A 15,892-nucleotide genomic window follows, 5' to 3' on the forward strand; every position below is an offset into this window, starting at 1 on the left:
TAATCGATATGTGTTATGTGGTAGAGATAGCTTTTATAGCTAATATGACATGTGGACATTGTGTGGGGTATTCTCTGGGTGACTCGCTAAGCTTTCAGCTTACCGTTTGTGGATTTGTTTTAGGTATATCGGAGCCCAAGGGCAAAGGCAAGGCGTGATGATGCAGCGTGCACTCTATCTCTCTTTTCCGTTATGATTTGGAGACACTCTGATGCTTTAAAAATAATGTGTAATGATGGTGGATTTGAAAACAATTACTTAGATCTTCATACGAATTATGATTGACTAATTAAAAACGAAAAATTTCTTTTGAAAATTTGGGTCGTTACAAGTTGGTATCAGAGCCTTGGTTTGAGGGATTCGGGAATACTCTTGGGTGTGTCAGGACTCAAACTAAGGAAATGGTAAAATTGTTTTCAAAAAAAATTGACATAAAAAGCTTATGAAAGAAAGGAAAAGATGAGAGTGCAACGCGCTTGATCAGCCGAGCCAAGTAAGTAGTTCCCTAATGTGCTAGTCGTGTTATACTGATATTTGAGCTTTGATGATCGTGTGGAACTTGCTATGTGTATGCTTTTAAAATTATATAAGGTTAGGAGCTTATAGCCTCAAAATGATTGACTTGGCCTTATTTCCTATTCCTTGTTTGGTTGTGGTCCTAGGGTAGAATCTTGTATTTGAAAGCCTATTTGATCCTTTTTTGTGTACAATTTGCATGTATGAAGGTAACCTGTTATGATTGGTTTGAATTATATGAGTAGAGTAAATATTATAACAGCCTGAGATTGATGTACATGGTAGTTGTGGGATATGGTTTGGTTGTGGGACGAATTGGAGTTATCAGGTAGAGCAGTGAGGATGGGTATGGGTAGGTGTGGAAGGTAATATTTTGCCCATACTACTGGAAGCACATGACCTGTACCCGAACCAATGTTAGATCTGACAACTTCAAGGATGACCGGGGTGGGAAGATCCCTTGTATGGAAATTCTGATTGTTATGATTTATGACATTACAGTTCAGCATGGTGATGAAATGATTTGGAGCAGGGGGATCAGGATCGGGGTCTGGATTCGGGGCAGGATCAGGTGATACTACCGATGTGATGGATGAGAGGTTGCGCGAGCTTATCGCAACTGAGGTTACCAGGGGCATCCTTGACACTACCCAATCATTTTTGGGACAGTCAAGGAGGGCATGTTGGAGATCATGGAGGAGAGATTCAGGGCAGAGATTGTTATGGGTCAGGTTAGGGCCCAAACTCCCTCGTTCCGGGAGTTCAAGGCGTGTGGGGCGCCAGATTTTTTCAGGGCCAGTGACCCCATTGTTATTTGACGCTGGGTGGTGGATATCGAGAAAGCCCAACGCACGAGTTCTTGTTCGGATGCAGCAAAGGTGGGATTTGCTTCTTGTATGCTGAGAGATAGGGCCCGTGATTGGTGGGGTGAGGTTATGAGTCAGATGGGAGCAACTGGTGTGGCTGAGATGACCTGGGCCGAGTTTGTCCGACGGATTGACTTGGAGTTTTCACCAGCTATTGAGGTTCAACGAATTGTGAGGGAGTTTCATGACCTTCAGCAGACTACCGAGACTGTGGTGGAGATCACCACCAAGTTTTGGGAACGAGCTTTATTGATTCCGCAGTATGCTACCAATGAGGATATGCGGAGGACGAGATATCATTCCATGATGAGGGATGATATTCAGGAGTTTGGAGCTTTACAGGGTGAAAAACCTTGAATGAGATGGTAGAGAAGACCCGGGAACGGGAAATGAAGTTGGACTTCCAAACCAAGCAGAAGTTGTAGCAGGTACAGACAGCGGTGGGTCTGGCTAAGAAGTCTAAGACCTCAAACACTTCCAGCAAGGACCAGCAGCGTCGGGGCCGGTGTGCCAAGTGCAGTAGGGTGCACAATGGAGCGTATCGTATCTCGGGTACGGGATATTATACATGCGGCCAGTGAGGCCACTTGAGCAGGGATTGCCCTGCGAAGAAGTCAATTTGTTTTCATTGTAACCAGATCGGCCATAAGCGTGTCAACTGCCCAAGATTGCAGGTAGCGGGATGAGTGGTGGCGGCGCCTGCGCCCTCCACGTTGAGGATTACCGATGGCCGCCCTTCCAAGGTGGATGCTCCAGTAGTGAAGAGCCATGCATTTCAGTTAAATACCAAGCAGGTACGCGCAGTGCCAGACATTGTGGTTGGTACATATTTATTCTTCTCTGATCTATGTTTCTATTTTGCTTATGTATACTATATGCTTGTATCGAGACCTTTTTGGTCAATGGTATGTCTGCTCATGTCCTGTTTGATTCAGGTGCTACCCGATCGTTCGTATCTCTTGCACTTAACAAGAAGTTTTGGGACTCGTCGGGAACTTTGGATTCCCCGCTCGAGGTGGAGATTACAGATAACCGCATCGTTAGTGTTGCAAGGGTGTATCGGGACTGTGTCATGAATGTGCTTGGTGAGAGATTTCGTGTCGAACTAGTCCCGATACCGTTGCGAGGGCTGAAAGTCATTATCAGAATGGATTGGTTAGGGGCCAACGGGGCCATGATCGACTGCGAGCATTAGTTGGTGAGGGTTCGAACCCCAAGTGGGGGATAACTAGCAATACATGGAGATACGGTATCGTAGGGGCCGACCCTCTGTTCGGCTGCGAGAGCTAGGAGGTTTCTGCAGCAAGGATGTACGGGATTTTTGGCTTATATCTCAGATATGAGGGTTGAGACCCCAACGGATGTAGGCAGTGTGCCGGTTGTTCAGGACTTTCGGGATGTTTTCCCTGAAGAATTACCAGGAGTGCCTTTGGAGAGGTAGGTGGAGTTTCACATCGATTTGGTGTCAGGTGCTGCTCCGATAGAAAAGGCACCATATCGGTTGGCACCACTCGAGATGCAGGAGTTATCTACACAGCTTCGGAAGCTGTTAGACCGAGGGTTCATTCGTCTGAGCAGTTCTCTGTGGAGAGCACCGATCCTTTTCATGAAAAAGAAGGATGGATCCCACAGGACGTGCATCGATTATAGGGAACTAAACAAGCTAACGGTGAAGAACCGTTATCCGTTATCGAGGATCGATTATTTGTTCGATCAGCTGCAGGGTGCGTCTTGGTTTTCCAAGACTGATCTTTGGTTAGGGTATCATCAGATGAGGATTTGTGGTGAGGACACACCAAAGATGGCTTTCAGGACTCGGTATGGGCACTATGAGTTTGTGGTGATGTCGTTTGGGCTCACCAATGCCCCAGCATCATTCATGGATCTCATGAACAGGGTGTGAAGACCGATGTTGGATCGGTCAGTGATCATTTTTATTGACGATATCCTGATCTATTCTAAGACCAAGGAACATCACGACCAGCACTAAGAGAGGTGTTGGAGACCCTACGGGAGGAAAAGCTATACGCCAAGTTCTCCAAGTGTAATTTCTGGCTGCGAGAGGTATAATTTTTGGGCCATATCATCAATCAGGAGGGTATTTCTATTGATCCTGTAACACCGAGAATCAGGAAGACCAGGAAATGAAAGAAAATCCCTAAGTCAAAGGAGTCAACTCGTCAAGTCCAAGGAGAAACTCGACGAGTCGGAGCATGACCAGTGTCGCGGATTAAGTGACCGACTCGGCGAGTCGGGGAGACCGACTCGGCAAGTCTGGTCTGGGTTGGGAAACCCTAATTTCCGGACTTGGTACCCTGTTTAAGCATCATTTCAGGCCTCCATCCCAGCCTCCATCACTCCCTTTACCTACTCCCGAAACCCTAAGCCTCCATTGTAGTGCTCTCAAGCTTTGTTTGCTATTTTTGGGTGGTTTGAAGCTAGAATGAAGAAAGGAACCTTTGGTGATTCAAGAATTGGCAGTAGATTCTGATTTGGTGTGGTATTTTAGATCATTTGAAGGTATGAATCTCATACCTTGGCTGTTATTCATTTAGATCTCCTTTCCTAGTTACATTTTATCATTTTGGGGCCATTTCCAAGGCCAATTCGTGTATTGTGCCTTGGTGAGCAAAGAGAACTTCATATCTAGGTTTGTCTTGGCCTAGAAGCCCATAAAGTATCAATATTTGGTGTATTGGTGAAGCATGTTTGTCTCAAACCCTAGCCCTAGAGTGTTTCAAGCCAATAACTCCTTGGGTTCACGGAAATTTTGCAACTTTACATGAAGGGTGGGCCTTAGAAGTATGGATCAACAATCCGGAGCCCCTGCATGGCTCGAAAAGTCACTGTATGGATTAAGAACTAAAGCGACTCGGCGAGTCACATGGTTGGACTCGGCGAGTTGTATGAAGATGGGCAGGAACTCAACGAGTTGGAAGAACAACTCAGCGAGTCTGTTGAAGATTGCCTTGGACACGGCGAGTCTGTTCTTGGACTCGGCGAGTCTGGTCTCAGAACCCCAACCTCTTTTGGTTAAGCTTCGGATCTGTGAATCGGTTGGCGACTCAGTGGGTTAGTCAAGATAGAATGCTGAGATCGTTCAACTCGACGAGTCCTGGGGCGACTCGGCAAGTTGAGTCGTGTTATGGGGATTTTCTGAGTATAAGAACTCGGCGAGTTTACGGGTTGACTCGGCGAGTAGAGTCAACTGGAAGGTTGACTTTGACCAGAGTTAACTTAGTTTGACTTCTAGAGTTCAGCTTAGGCTAAGTGTTATTATTGGTATTGAAGCTCAAGGAGCTAGAGGAGCAACATTTCGTAGAGTCGTCGGATAGCATTCAGAGGGTTATCGAACGAATTCAGCAGTTCATGTGAGTTTCCTTCTAGTAGGAACGGGTCTACGGCCACAATGCCGACCCATCTAGTTAGCAGTAGTTAGTCCGGACTTAGGTCCGATGCAGTAGTTCAGTGTGCTTGATGTCTTTGTGATTCAATCATGTTTTGTGTTATGTGTTCCGGACTTCGGTCCGATACAGTAGACAGTATATGTGTTTATGCTAGTAGTTATGATTATGCTATGCCATGTTCAGCCAGTTAGTCTAGACTTTGGTCTGATGCAGTTAGCTGGACTTAGGTCCGATGTAGGGGGCAAGGCCCCAGTTGGTCCGGACTTCGGTCCGATGCAGTTAGCCGGACTTCGATCCGATGCAGGGGCAAGGCCCCAGTTAGTCTGGACATCGGTCCGATGCTGCTAGCCGGACTTCGGTCCGATGCAGGGGGCAAGACCCCAATTAGTCCGGATTTCGTTCCGATGCAGTTAGCCGGACTTCGATCCGATGCAGGGGGCAAGGCCCCAGTTAGTCCGGACTTCGGTCCGATGCAGTTAGCCGGACTTCGGTCTGATGCAGGGGGCAAGGCCCCATTTAGTCCGAACATCGGTTCGATGCAAGTAGCCAAACTTCGGTCCGATGCAGGTGGCAAGGCTCCAGTTAGTCCGGGCTTTGGCCCGATTAAGTTTCCGGACATCGGTCCGATGTAGGGGGTATGGCCCCGGTTAGTCAGGACTTCGGTCCAATGCAGTGGGCAAGGCCCAGTATGTGCTTTATATATTATTGTATGGTATGTCGTAGTTTGGGGCAGCTCACTAAGCTTTTTGCTTATAGTTTCAGTTTTGGTTTTAGGTGTTTCCCCAAGCAAGGGGAAGAGTTCGGATTGATGACATGGCACACACCACAGTTGTAGTTTATTTTTGGGAGTTTTATTTAGATATTTTGATATGATATTAACTTTAGTTTAGAATTGATACAATTACTATGGCATTTTGAGACATACGATTCATGGTTTTATTAACTAATAGCTAATGTTGCGATTTTTAGTAATATTAAAAAAATTAGCCATGATTTTTGGGTCGTTACAAGTTGGTATCAGAGCCTTGGTTGAGGGATTCAGGCACACTCTCGGGTGTGTCTGAACTCAAACTAAGGAAATGGTATAAGGTTTTCAGAAGAAAAATATTTTTGAAAAGAATTTTGAAAAAGAAACTTAAAAAGAGGAAAGAGTTTTGAAAAAGTGAAAAGGGTGTGGTCAGTGGTGCATGCAATCAGTCGCGCTCAAGTACGTACTCCCAAATTACCCATAGAAGTTTATGTTATGATTATCAGTTTCAGTTTCAGTAGAACAGCATGCTAGAATATGACTGAGGATCTAGGGAGGATGCCTTATGTGCCTGCTATATATATGTGTTTCATTTTTATGAGAATTGCACGCTAGTATTGAGTAGACAGTAGTAGGATAACCTATTTAGGTTATGCCTGATATTATGAGCTTAGGATTGTATGCTAGTGCAGTTTATTTTTATGAACATAGAATTGCTTGAATAGTTTCCTGTGTCCGAATGCTGCTTGCTTTGTGCTCTGTGGGACTTTGAGTGATGGGAGTTAGCCATTAGGTGAATACGTCACATCACATGTGATCAAGGTTGAATAATCTCAGAGTGTTGGATTTGGCCCTATTGCGCAGCTCTTGTTTGAGTCCAACCGTTGTAGGAACGAGTCTTTTACTCAAAGTATTATCTGAGCCTCGTCACATGTGATGGTATTCAGGTGATGACTAATTGGCATTACAAGGAGGCCTTCAGCAGCTGAGGACTGGTTTGGATGGAGTCAGAGATTTCCTTAGGGAAAGCCTAGGATGAGAGTAGCTGGGATCCGTTGCAGTAGAAGGGACTTGGTTGAGTTAAGGTAACTCTTGAGGAAAGTACAGATAGATGTGGAAGATAGTATGGGCCCGTACTACCGAAAGCAGAGGATCCGTACTCGATTCTAGAGGGGCCAAGACGAAACCAGGGGTGATGGGGTATGTGTGAGATCCCTCAGTAGCAATGAGTATTCTGATAGTAATTGTGATATGTTTTCAGCATGGTGACGTTGCGCGAGATATCAGTTGGCAGTTCAGGTGCTGGGGAGGAATCTGGCTCAGGCTCTAGAGCCGGACAGTTTGATGATCAGATGAGAGATGTCATTTCCACAGAGATTGTGCGCAACATCATTGATCATACTCCTGTGATATTGTGTTCAGTTAGGGAGGCCATCATGGAGCTTTTGGACGGTCGCCTTGAGGCCTTTAGGGCCGGGATAGTTTCAGGGTAGTTTGGGGCTCGTCTAGAGCCTAATTCTTATGGATCCCAGGGATCCATCAAGGAGAGTGATCCTCTTTTTTAGCTCTTTCCATCAGGGTTTGGGAGTGAGTGGGGAACCCTGTCCCCTGGGGAGTCCCCTATATGATTTGGTCGTTGCGGAGGTTTCACGAGTAGCTCGCAAGGAGCTACCCGACTTCGTCAAAAAGGTCACTGATAGGTTAACCGAGAAGCTTCAGGATCAAACAGCGGTTGTTCAGACGATAGATGGGGACGACAGGGTAGCGTAGGAGCGAGAGATTGACCGGGAGTCAGAAACGAAGAGGAAACCAGATGAGGTTTAGTGGCCAACAGGTTCGAGAAAAAGAACCAAAAGGCCGAGTTCAAGATCGAGAGACTTCCAGGGCCGCATCCGAAGCAGTAAGTATGGCAGGACGCACAGGGGTACGTGTAGGAGTAGTAGAGGTAGCGATCCTAGTTGTTTCAAGTGCGGTCGGACTGGTCATTTTAGCAGAGATTGTACTACTACCATCGCTCAGGGGCTTGATCTGATATTTTTCTGTTGTAGTCAGAGGGGCCACAAGAAGGCCCACTGTCCGAGTTTGTATACAGCAGGGCAGGTTCCAGCTCCTGCCCTTGGGACTTCGGGAACCGCCAACAGACATCAGGGTCGGGCAAGGGCGCCCACGGCTCGGAGCAGAGTATTTCGGTCGATTTCAACAAGGATTCGAGCAGCACTGGATGTTGGGGGTACGTATCTTTTACCTTCCTGTCAATTATGATTTATGATGTGGTTGTTATGTTACTGCACCGATCTAGTAAGTACTTATATTGGAATATTATATTACCTATCTGGGATTGAGTATTATGCCATATGCATACCTTGGAATCTAGAATGATAGTTGAGGACGTTCCTCGTAAGCAGGTCACTTCGGATGTAGTAATTGTAGCAAAGTGTGAGTGAGACTCGGTGGTGTCCCACTATTTTCGGGAAAGTGTTAGTTGTGTATAGATCAGTTATACTTTCAGCAGTGGCAAGTTTGAGTTCCAAGTGGAGTAACCAGAGGACAATAGGATAGTAGTTCGAAGATGTTCCCCCCCCCCCCCCTTAAGCGCAAGTCATCAGGATGCAGTCACTGAAGCAGGAACAATCAGGGATTTAAGGGTGCTCGATTTGTTGACAAGATTGGTAGGTCTAATGAAGGGTTAGTTGAAGCGCCAGCAGAGATAAACATGGGTTGTCAGCAGATCGACCCCTTTAGATGGTAGGAAGGACGGGGAATCCTTTTCAAGTTGTGAGTTGTAAGAATTAGTCGGACAAAAGTGGGGGAGAACCCTTCATGGATTCATGGTCAGTAGTATGCTAAACTTCGAAAGGGTTGGTAATCTTGTGTGGGAAGGAAAAGCAGCCCGAAGGGTCTAGTGGGTTCAGGAGTTCAGGAGTTAAGAGTTTGGAAAACTTCCCAATGTCAGTTTCATGTATTAGGGATTAGTAGATGACTGGCTTGGAAAATCAAGCTGAAGAATTTCTCGTTGGAAAGCAAGTGTAGCAAGGATGTAAATCTACCAGACAGCTGTAGCATTGGATAACTGAGGGCTGGTTATGGAAATCAGGTTGGGGGATCGCTAGCAGGACTTAGGTGAGTCAGGGTGCCCTCGGGACAGTAGTTAGTGATAGAGTCAGCAGGGAGAGTGTTGTAAGTCTGCGGGTGTAGCCGTAGCATTCACTAGCAGCCAGATAGTATTAGAGTGTTGTAAGTTTACGAGTGTAGCCGTAGCATTCACTAGCAGCCAAATAGTATTAGAGTGCTATAAGTGTGCGGGTGTGCGGGTGTAGCCGTAGCATTCACTAGCAGCCAGATAGTATTAGAGTGTTGTAAGTCTGTGGGTGTAGCCGTAGCATTCACTAGCAGCCAGATGGTATTAGAGTGTTGTAAGTCTGCGGGTGTGGTCGTAGCATTCACTAGCAAACAGATAGTGATAGAGTGTTGTAAGTCTGCGAGTGTAGCCGCAGCATCCACCAGGTTGGTAGATAGCATGAGCACGTTGTTAGGATGTAGGAGAAACATTAGCTCCCAGATTGGGCGTCGCAGTAAGAATGTGGAAGTCCACGAATTGGATTTCGGGATTATCTGGATGGATGAGACCTAGTTGAGCCAGAGATAAGACTGTAGGCATGTCACTTAAATTCTGAGATTGGGGAAGCAATGGATTGCTTCAGGTTACTTGTTATATAAGGCTACAATTGGTCAGGTAGCAATCACTTTTAGCCACGATATGGTAACATCAGGTTTCGACGCTCGGACCTGATCGGTTGGATCAGGAGGATGTTAGAGCCTCAGTAACATGATAACTAGTGGTAACTAGTTCCAAAGAAGAATTTTGTTCGGAAATCCTGTGAGACGACAAAAATAGGGAGTCCTTTTGGCTCCGCAGTCGGGTTGGAACCCGATATTTCAGATGACTAACGAAGGAATTGAGACCAGGAAGGTCTCGAGAGATGTTGAAAAGTAGTCATGTAGCAGCATGTTGTTTCAGGGAGTCGGTGTTCAGGCAGTCAGTGATCAGGCAGTTTAGTGTTTCAGGCAGTCAGTGATTCAGGCAGTCGGTGTTCAGGCAGTTCAGTGTTTCAGGCAGTCAGTGTTCAGGCAGTCAGTGATCAGGTAGTTCAGTGTTTCAGGCAGTCAGTTGTCCAGGCAGTCAGTGTTCAGGGTTCAGTATCTCAAGCAGTCAGTGTTCCAGACTGTTCAGTGCATTCAGGAAGTTCAGTGTTTTCATAAATTCTTGGGTCTCTGGCGGTATGGTATTTTGGATTTTTATGGATAGCTTGTGGAGTGGCAAGTCACTCATAGCACGATTATTTGATTTATGGCAGTGTATAAGTGAATCATTGGGATAAGTGGATCTGTGGATTCTGTTGTTCTAGCAGGAACCTGGGGTAGTTAGTATGAAAGGAACAGATTCAAGAAGAGGGCAGAATGAGTTCCAACCGTGCGAGTTGCTCAGGTTAGCGTCATTTATGGAAAAAGGGAGGATAGTTTGGCACTGGGAGAGGACCCAGTGAATTTTGTAGTATGTAACTTTCGCAAGTCGCGAAAGCGTGTTCTTGCCAGGAAGGGGACAGTATCACCGGGTGATACTTGGTTGTTATGTGTTGACATTGAGGTCGGTGGTCGGCCGGAGGTATATTCATTAGGAAAGGGTGATGCGAACGGATTACAAGACAGTTGGCCGTAGCGGACTTCGAGGACGAAGTCTAGTTTAAGTGGGGGAGAGTTGTAACAGCTAGAATCAAGAAGACCAGGAAAGGAAAGAAAAGCCCTAAGTCAAAGGAGTCAACTCGTCGAGTCTAAGGAGGAACTCGACGAGTCGGAGCGTGACCAGTGTCGTGAATTAAGTGACCGACTCGGCGAGTCGGGGAGACCGACTCGGCGAGTCTGGTGTGGGTTAGGAAAACCTAATTTCCAGATTTGGTACCCTATTTAAGCATCATTTCAGGCCTCCATCACTCCCTTTACCTACTCTCGAAACCCTAAGCCTCCATTGTAGTGCTCTCAAGCTTTGTTTGCTATTTTTGGGTGCTTTGAAGCTAGAATGAAGAAAGGAACCTTTGGTGATTCAAGAATTGGCAGTAGATTCTGAGTTGGTGTGGTATTTCAGACCATTTGAAGGTATGAATCACACACCTTGGCTGTTATTCATTTAGATCCCCTTTCCTAGTTAGATTTTATCATTTTGGGGCCATTTCCAAGGCCAATTCGTGTATTGTGCCTTGGTGAGCAAAGAGAACTTTATATCTAGGTTTGTCTTGGCCTAGAAACCCATTAAGTATCAGTCTTTGGTGCACCGGTGAAGCATGTTTGTCTCAAACCCTAGCCCTAGAGTGTTTCAAGCCTATAACTCCCTAGGTTCACGTAAAGTTTGCAACTTTACATGAAGGGTGGGACTTAGAAGTGTTGATCTACAGTTTGGAGCCCTTGCATGGCTCGAAAAGTCACTGTATGGATTAAGAACTAAAGCGACTCGGCAAATCACATGGGTGGACTCGGTGGGTTTTATGAAGATGGGCAGGAACTTGACGAGTGAGAAGAACAACTCGGCGAGTCTGTTCTTAGACTCGGTGAGTCAGGTCGCAGAACCCCAACCTCTTTTGGTTAAGCTTCAGATCTGTGAGTCGGTTGGTGACTCGGTGAGTTGGTCAAGACAGAATGCTGATATCGTTCAACTCGACGAGTCCTGGGGCGACTCGGCGAGTTGAGTCGTGCTATGGGGATTTTCTGAGTATAACAACTCGGCAAGTTTACGGGTTGACTCAGCGAGTAGAGTCAACTGGAAGGTTGACTTTAACCAGAGTTAACTTCAGCTTAGGCTAAGTGTTATTATTGGTATTGAAGCTCAGGAAGCTATAGGAGTAGCATTTTAGAGAGTCGTCGGATAGCAGCTAGAGGGTTATCGGCCGAGTTCAGCAGTTTAGGTGAGTTTCCTTCAAGTAGGAACGGGTCTACGACCACAATGCTGACCCGTCTAGTTAGTAGTAGTTATTCCGGACTTCGGTCTGATGTAGTAGTTCAGTGTGCCTGATGTCTTTGTGATTCAAGCATGTTTTGTGTTATGTGTTCCGGACTTCGGTCCGATGCGGTAGACAGTATATGTGTTTATGCTAGTAGTTATGATTATGCTATGCCATGTTCAGCCAGTTAGTCCGGACTTCGGTCCGATGCAGTTATTCGGACTTCGATCCGATGCAGGGGGCAAGGCCCTAGTTAGTCTGGACTTCGGTCTGATGCAGTTATCCAAACTTCGGTCTGATGCAGGGGGCAAGGCCCCAGTTAGTCTGGACTTCGGTCCGATGCAGCTAGCCGGACTTCGGTCCGATGCAGGGGGCAAGACCCCAGTTAGTCCGGAGTTCGGTCCGATGCAGTTAGCCGGACTTCGGTCCGATGCAGGGGCCAAGGCCCCAGTTAGTCTATCCTTAAAATGCAAAAGAGAATGAAAACTTTGTTGTTATCTATTCCTAAGCAATATATCATAACTCCAAAGAAGTAGCTCAAGAATCCAATCTTCAAACTATGCGATAGAAATCCATCTACGCGATCATATTCAACATATTCTTTCTTTAAGTTTCTTCACTTTTCTTTGATACTTACAAACATCAATATGTGACCCGGTCACATCATGTATCAAGAATCTTAGTATAGAAACTTAGCAGAGTTAGATAGTGGATTTTACCTGAAGTAGGGTCAAACATCTTGACTTTAACATCCTTAGGTAAAATTGCCAGTTTCGCAACTAATGCCCCTTCCTTCGGCAATAAAACATATGGACCCATTGGTAATGCTACCTGTGACAACCCGAAATTTCCATTCCATATAACATACCAAGTCAATAGAAGTTAGAATAGTTGCAGTAAATTTTCAGACTTTTGGTATAAGTTTGGGTATTTCAGGATTCACACTTCAAGGGATATCAGGAGAGAGGATGCACTAGGGTATTGTTCAACTCTGTTATTCCAAAGTTCGTTGATATTAGAATTCAATTCCTGAATAAAAATACTTTCTGCCAAAAACCCTAGGAGTATATATATGATTCTGAGCCATAATTATTCATTAGTTACATTTCCGACTAGAGAAAAGCCGAATTCTCTCTCAAGGATCTTCGGACTTTCGTCCCAAAAAGTGAGTACTTCTATCTAGTTGTATTATAGAGCTTCTTATATGCTTAATACACTATAAATCATAGGAAAACATCAAGATTAAAGAGTTTACGGCCCAAGAACATCTTGGACCGTAAACCCTTCTTTAAGGGGAAAAGAGTGCCCTAGTCATTTCCTTGAGCAATGGAACTAACTTAGACTCACATCCTAATGTGTTTAGGACTAGAAAACACCCCTAGAACACCAAGAGTAAGGTGTTCCCAGCCCAAGAAGTTCTTGGACCATGAACTCCAAATAATAGGGCCAAAAGGTGCTTTAAACTCTCCTAAAGCCTTGGACACTAGCCTAGATTAGTTCCTAGTTAAATTAGGGACTTGAAATCACCAAAAACACCCTTCCATGGGAGATTACAGCCGTAATCTCCAAGGGGTTTGGTCCTAGGGCCGTAAACTCCTCAAATGAGTTATAGGATGCCCTAAACTCTTCCAAAGACCTTGCCATTAAGTAGAAATGCTTCTTAGGGTCTTATAGAGCCTCAAACATCAAATGGTCATGTAAGTATGAGATTACGGCCATAAAATCATGATTTTACGACCATAAACTCTTTTGTTAGTGACATTAGGGTCATGAACTCCATTAGGGAGTTTTCCTTGAACCTTACACACAATAGCTTTTCCCTACAACACTTAGATGCAATCCTAGAGGCTAATAACACTTGTTAAAGGTGTTTAGCATGTCCTAGGGTGTCTTGACTTGTTTATTAGTTGTTTATAGACTAATTTGATACATATATGTGATATTATATGTTAACTAGGATCATAGAGTGTGTTCAAGACTTCACTTGACACCTAGCAATCCTACATCTTCAGTTCATCCGTACCACTCACAACAGGTGCATTCATACCCCTAAATCAATGTTTTTAAATGTTTGATGGGGGCATACAAGTAGAATCATGCTAGTTATTATATCAATCACATGTGATTAATAAGCAGCATTCAAATGATTTACTACTCATTAGTTGTTTTACCAAACAGTTTTCTTCACAAGATTTTCATAAACGTTTCATATGTTTAAAACTCCTTAATATACTGTTCATTTTACACTGTATGTTTCATTTCAAACTCATTTACATTTGTGTTTCAAACAAATGTTTCTTTATACTTAAACTGTTTTATCAAACAAATGCTTTCAACCCGTTTTATAGATTAACATCAAGTCGATCTTTTCTTAGATAGAAATCATGTTCAAAGGTCTTACAAAACTTATTTTATGCTTTTATACTATCAATTGCATGTCTATGTATGTATAGTTATATAAGGAATGTTTAAAAGACTTAGGAAAGCTATCCGCCCTATTTCCTTTTCGTCGTTGAGATGTGGTCTGGTGGGGTATCGGGTATCCGTCCGAAGGTCGTTTAAATATTAGTTATATATCATGTGTACATATATATTCATAAAGGTTCTTCCAGTTCATTCAATACCCTTGGGTAGCAAGGGTATACGTCCATGTTCATACGTACCAGTTACATTACTAGTAAGCTACCATAAGGGTAGTTCAAGAAGATACTAGAACTATTACTAGAACACGATATCATACAATGAGTCAGTTCATTCATGAGTCAGTACGAGTAATACATATAGTACATTAGAGCTAGATGCACAGTACATTACTATACATGCTAGATAGAGAGAACATACATTACAGCTAGCACACGCAGAACATTTCAGTACATACAGGCTAGACATAGAAAGAGTACACCTTTCAGTTAGCACATTCATTACATGTACATTTATGTAGTTATGTGAACCATTAAGTGGGGCATGGAACTTCCTGCCATGACCGTTTTTGTATCCCGAATCTCCTTAATTGGGGAGCGTATGAGTTTGTGTATAGATCTATACTGGATTGACTATCCTACACCTTGTTGTTCGCTACAGTGGGACTTGCAAGTCTACGGGTTCCAAATGTCATTTCTTACGGCGTCTTACATCGTCATTTTACTAGAGTCGGTAGTAGGATACAGGTCGATCACATGTTACATTGAATACCTTTTGTTTTAAGGTAGTTAGTACAGCGGTAGTCACTTATTACAAATACTACAGTACTTTCAAGATTACAATAGACTTAAGGTAGTTAGTACGGTTGTAGTTATTTGATACTACACCATAGTACTATTTCATTTTCTCATTACATTCATTTCGTGAACATTCACACGATGCACGGTAATGTAGAAACTATATTTTTGGTTAATGATAGTCGAGTTTGGGAAAATGCACACTCTTAAAGGAGACACACACACAGATACTAGATGCCTTGGTAGAAGGCTACTCTCAATAGGAAGCATAGGGCTTTCTAGGATGTTCAAAACAGTTTCATACTTACAGTTCATATACATTTTCAATACTTACAGTTCATATACATACAAATACTCACATACAAAATAAGACACTAAAATACTTATGATCTTACCAACTTTAAAGCTGATACTCTCTTTCAAAATAACTTGTATCCTCAGGTCAACAGTAGACAGGTATAGATGCAAGGTTTAGAGAAGATGGAGCTCGTTCAAGACTCATCTTTCATTTTGTTTTATACTTTAGTGTCTATTATAATTTGACAGAACACACTTGTATTAAAATTATTCTATAAATGCAATGGATGATGTTGTTGCTTGTTTACTACTTTGCATTGTTGTGATATTTTACATGACGTCCTCCGCCCCAGAACGTTTCCGCCGTTCTTGGTTTTGGGGTGTCACAGTACCGGTACTATCACAGACTTAGCTTTTCTCTTTACCATTTGGTTAACCGAGTTGACTATGGCCGATCCCTTTCCATTCAGAAGGTTTTTTCTGGATTTCCAGTGTCTTCATTGTCAATGTCCATAAAGTTTTAGGAAGTTGATCTTAGCAAATAGATAAGATCATTAAGGGTCTTGTGATAGTCTGTTTCATAGGAGTCCCAATGGAACTCGCTATCAATGGAACTCGCTATGTGACTTAGAAAGTGATTGAACAACCAACTTTCTCAAGTCTTTGACACCCAACTCTCCCGGCCTGTCAGTATGTGACTTCATCTCCAAGATGTGAGCACACCTAGACCTTGCCTTGCCAATAGGGCTTGAGTGACCTTGAACTTGTGGGATAGGGAGAATAATTGGAGGAGGTGGAGGAAGTGAAGTTCCAAGAGATTTGGGAGGATCATAGATGTCTAAACTAGACA

Source organism: Lactuca sativa, chromosome 6 (assembly GCF_002870075.4).
Source record: "Lactuca sativa cultivar Salinas chromosome 6, Lsat_Salinas_v11, whole genome shotgun sequence".
NCBI lineage: Eukaryota > Viridiplantae > Streptophyta > Magnoliopsida > Asterales > Asteraceae > Lactuca > Lactuca sativa.